Consider the following 4,957-nt stretch of genomic DNA (forward strand, 5'->3'; position numbering starts at 1 on the left):
AATTAGCAGGCGAGTGCCCGCAGGGTGGCGCATGCGGGCGTGCGTGCGTGCGTGCGTGCGTGCGTCTCGCCCGGCCGACCAGAAACACGACGTAACTCAATAGAACGGAACGAATAGAAGCAAATCGGCGTAATAAAGGATTAGGTACAGTGATGGATTAGATAAAACAAACCACCAAAGAGAGAGCACAAGAATGAGAGAGAGAGAGAGAGAGAGAGCGCGCGAGAGAGAGGCGGGGGAGGTATAGAGAGCACAAGGCAGAGGAGAAAGTGAGTGAGAGAGAGAGAGAGAGACGAGAATATCTGAGAGCGGTGATATCCCAATTTGTATCGGGTACGCCTTCTTAAGTACGCTCTCTATTGAATGCGACTTTCTTAATGAACACCTTGTGACTTGGCGTCGCGGTAGCGAGCCGCCACAGCCGCTCACTGGGCGACAATCGCGTGCGAACATGTCATTAGCTGCGTCTGACCTTGTTGTCACATGTACAGGTGTCGCGTGTTGCGAACGAGACAGCGCGGGAGCGTGTTGGCCCAAATGCCTCCAAGCTGTTGGCGTTTATGGTGTGTGTGTGTGTGTGTGTGTGTGTGTGTGTGTGTGTGTGCGTGCGTGCGTGCGTGCGTGCGTGCGTGCCTGCCTGCCTGCGTGCGTACGTGCGTGCGTGCGTGCGTGCGTGTGTGTGTTTGTGCATGTGTCTGTCAGCCTAGTATTCTTGATCGTGGGTGTGTATCCTCCCTCCTTCTCCCTCTATCTCGTTCTTTCTTTCTTTATCTCTCGTTCTCTTTCTCCCTCTTCCTCTCTTTATATGTCAACATCAGTATATATACATATATACGTAATATAATTATATGCCTTTATCGCTCTCTTCTATTCTTCTCTATACACCCACTCATCCACCCCGTTTCCACTCGCTCCCTCCCCTCCCCCCAGATTATTCCGGTCTCTCGTCGCTATATCATATATATATATATATATATACATATATACGTAATATAATTATATGCCTTTATCGCTCTCTTCTATTCTTCTCTATACACGCACTCATCCACCCCGTTTCCACTCGCCCCCCCCCCAGATTATTCCCGTCTCTCGTCGCTCCCCTCATTTCCCTGTTCGTATTATACACATCATTGTCACAAAAGCGGCTAGTGAGTGTGCTATCACGGCGAGAACGAGAATGACGGGTTTAAAGTGGGTACTCTGTAAAGCGGCGGCATCCCGTTGTCGGCCCCGAGTCTCGTCGGTGGCTTACGCACGCGATCGACGTCTGCTCACAGCTCTAAAATCCCTCTCCAAACACGGCCGAGAGATTGCACCGCTGCACCCCACGCTCGACCATTGTCGCCCGGTGCCAGCTCCATTATGTAAGGGGGTCCGAGTCAACGAGGGATCGTTAGTCTTCGCTGCACCCGGGTGAAAAAATGGCGCCCGCGTCGTCGCCATCTTTCTTTGTCGTCGAGCTCGGAGTGGCGTGTAATCCGTGCGGGGCTTTCACTGTTTGACTTGTGGCGATTGACGTCTGCTGACTCGTAATGGTTGTCGGCTACACTGCCAGGCCGACCGTCGAGAAGGGACGGTTCCTTGACAGAAGACAACGTCCTTTCTAGTCGGAGAAGAGAGATGTGTCGTTGTAAAGAGCGGCAGCGCTCCCGATGTCGTTATAACTCGAGGTTAATCGTCGAGCTATAATTTTCGGCGTTCGCGTTCGCACGGATGTGGCAAAGAGAGAGGCATGAAGTAGCGGGAAGGATGGGGGAAGGGGGAAGGAAAGGGGGAAGGATGGGGGGAGCGCTCCTTAAGTGTGTGCTCGTCCCGTGTTTCCCAACAATGTAACGTGCAACTAAAGTACGTTTCGGCGGCTGGGCATGTTTGCGATTCGGATGAAAATATGCTCGCCCGATTGCATTATTTATTTTTCATTTCGTGCGACAATGCGGACCGATCGTCTTCCATTTTGCGTGTTATCGTAGATTTGCGCCGGTTCAAATGTCGCATTATATGCGCCGCGCCCGCGCTCACGTTCGCAGTCGCACGCACAATACATTCCTGCGCCCGGATTTTAAATATCCATAAACGCATACAATGCGCGAATTCCCTGCGCTCGGCCCTGCGTGGGCCGTGCGCCATTGTGCACTAACTCTTGAGATGGTCGCTTGTTGGCATCGTGAATGGAGTGGCAGGGAAAGCTGGGAGTTGGGAGTTGGGTGTTGAGGGAAGGTAAGCTCGCTGTGCTGCGCATGAGCTGGGCTTGGGAAATCGGTGGTAACGATCTAGTGTAATTACGAGCAAAAGCGTCTAGCAATCTTCGCGAGCGCTCGCGCTATAATTTTCGCTAAGCCCCTATTAACGGTGCGCCGCAAGGTGTTGTGGAGTCTAGTCCAGAGCCGCCATGTTCGACCGCCATCTATCGGCCCAGATAGCAGGCAAACGCATATTTTCCCCGCCACTCTTTTCTTCCACCTAAACTTTTTTTCCCCCGCTTTGCTCAATATTTGCTAGCAGAATATTAATAGATGAGGTGTCGCGTTCGTTATAATATTTGAGAAATTCGCCGATAAAGGACGACGGCAATTCTCTGGATCGCATGGCGGTGAAGGTGGTGATGGTGGTAGTGTGTGTGTGTGTGTGTGTGTGTGTGTGTGTGTGTGTGTGTGTGTGTGTGTGTGTGTGTGTGTGTGTTGTGTGTGTGTGTGGGTGGTGTGTTGGTGTGGTGTGTGTGTGTGTGTGTGTGTGTGTGTGTGGGTGTGTGGGTGTGTGGGTGTGTGTGTGGGTGTGTGTGTGTGTGCGCGCGCGTGTGTGTGTGTGTGTGTGGGAAGAAGTGCGTTCTCACAGGTCTGACATCGGCTGGTCCATGCTGTGTATTTAGCGCCCTCGATAAACGTCTCGTGCTTAGATTTTATGTTTCACGTCGTTGTAATTCACGGCCGACAGGCACAATAACGAGGCGCGCTCATGTACGATATCTAGCCGTCGATCATCGAGAGCTGTGGCTAGCGGTTGAATGTAGGACTACGCTGGAGGTGTGATGTGTGTGTGTGTGCGTGCGTGCGTTCGTGCGTGCGTGCGTGCGTGGGTGTGTGCGTGCGTGTGTGTGTGTGTGTGTGTGTGTGTGTGTGTGTGTGTGTGTGTGTGTGGGGGGGGGGGGTGTAGAAGTATGTTTGACCGCGGGGTAAAACTGCGTTGAATGATACCATAAACATGTCTATACTGAAAGATATATGTGTTATAGATATGCTCGTGGTAAAGCAGAGAGCAGCGTTAGGTGGGTCCGCTAGCGCTCAACGTCAAGCGTGTGGTTTCGTGGGGGACACTCTTACCGCACGTTGTCGCCCCTGTAAACCTAGATATCTAGCTGTCCAGCTGACATCGCCTGCGGACCTGTCACACGCAGCGCTAACGAATCCCTGCGTTGCTCTCGTTAGCTATTCCCCGCTCTCTGCTAAAGTCTGCAGCGTCCTTTGATCATGTGGCGACGTACGCAGCCTGTGGCAGCATAAGGCCCCGCGCGCTCGCTCTCTACGGCTGATGATGTCCGAATCCGCCAAAGGGCGTCTCTAATGGAACACTTAAGCGAAACTGTCTAGACGTTTCGACAGATCGGTCGAGAACTTTCCTGCGAGTTTTTTTTTCTATGTAATAGTAATAGTTACCGCTGCGGTGCGAAGTTCCGTGCTAAAAGGTTTGTCGCGGCTTGTTTTGGAGACGTGATAGCGGATTTGATGAAATTTGCTGCTTGTTGTGGTGGAGGAGGGAGAATTCAATTAACAGGTGGGTGTGCGAAGGGCTTACTCTTGCCGACGAGCGCCTGCACTGCGACAAGTGAGCGCTGCAGTGTCACAGTTGACGACGGTCGCTTTACGGCAACTCGTTAGAAGACTAGAGATTAAATTGACTACGTCACGAATTTTCTATGGTAAAATTTGTAAAAATTTTGTTGCCATTTTTTTACACTAAAAGTAAGAACTAACGGGACTAAACGTATTGTCAAATTCTTATCTGATGAGATTGTTTCTCAACTAGTTAAAAATTCAAAAAACCTGGACGATTTGATATTAATTTTTAGTGTTCCTGACATTAATTGCTGGCTATAGGCTATGTATGCGTCACGAGTGTATGTTCACATCGAACAATATAGTAAAATAAGAAGTATAATGCAGCAATTTAACCATAAAAAGTGAACAGAATTACTTATATTTTGTGAAAAAGTGAAACTTTTTAATTTTTTACTATTTACGATGACGTAATCACTTTAAGCTGCACGTGCAAACGCATATGGCGATCAGCGAAATAATGTAAACGCGTTTTTCACGCACGGGCGGCAATTTCTCGCCGATTTGTGCACTTGCTCGCTGATTTGTGCACTTTACCGTTTATTGTCCGCGCGTGCGTTCGGGAGTGATCACGGGACAACGTGAATCCGAGACGAATACGTACACCGTAACGTTTCTCGACGAAGCGAAAGAAAAGCAGCGGCGTCACTCTAAGAGGCGGAGTGTATAAAAAAAACATCGCCGCTCGTCATCCAATTTGTATAGCAGCGGCTTACGACAGCGTGACGCGTTAAGATGGCGACGACGACGACAGCGTCCTAATGCGCTAAACGCGACTCAAATGTACGCGGCGGCGCGGCCCACGTGGGAATAACGCGGCGGTGTCGGAGCGCGGCTCGACATCGTCCGCCGATCAAACGGAATCGCTAATGCGGGATAACAACCGCGGAAGGCGGGATGAGGCGCGCCTAATAGAGCAGGGCTTTCGTTAGCAGCTTTAGTGGGTGCGCGGAGAGACAGAAGGGGGAGGAGGGAGAGTGAGAAACAGCGTAAGAGAGAGAGAGAGAGAGAGAGAGAGAGAGAGAGAGAGAGAGAGAGAGAGAGAGAGAGAGAGAGAGAGAGAGAGAGAGAGAGAGAGAGAGAGAGAGAGAGAGAGAGAGAGAGAGAGAGAGAGAGAGAGAGAGAGA

This window comes from Priapulus caudatus, unplaced genomic scaffold (assembly GCF_000485595.1).
Source record: "Priapulus caudatus unplaced genomic scaffold, Priapulus_caudatus-5.0.1 Scaffold112, whole genome shotgun sequence".
Lineage (NCBI taxonomy): Eukaryota > Metazoa > Priapulida > Priapulimorpha > Priapulimorphida > Priapulidae > Priapulus > Priapulus caudatus.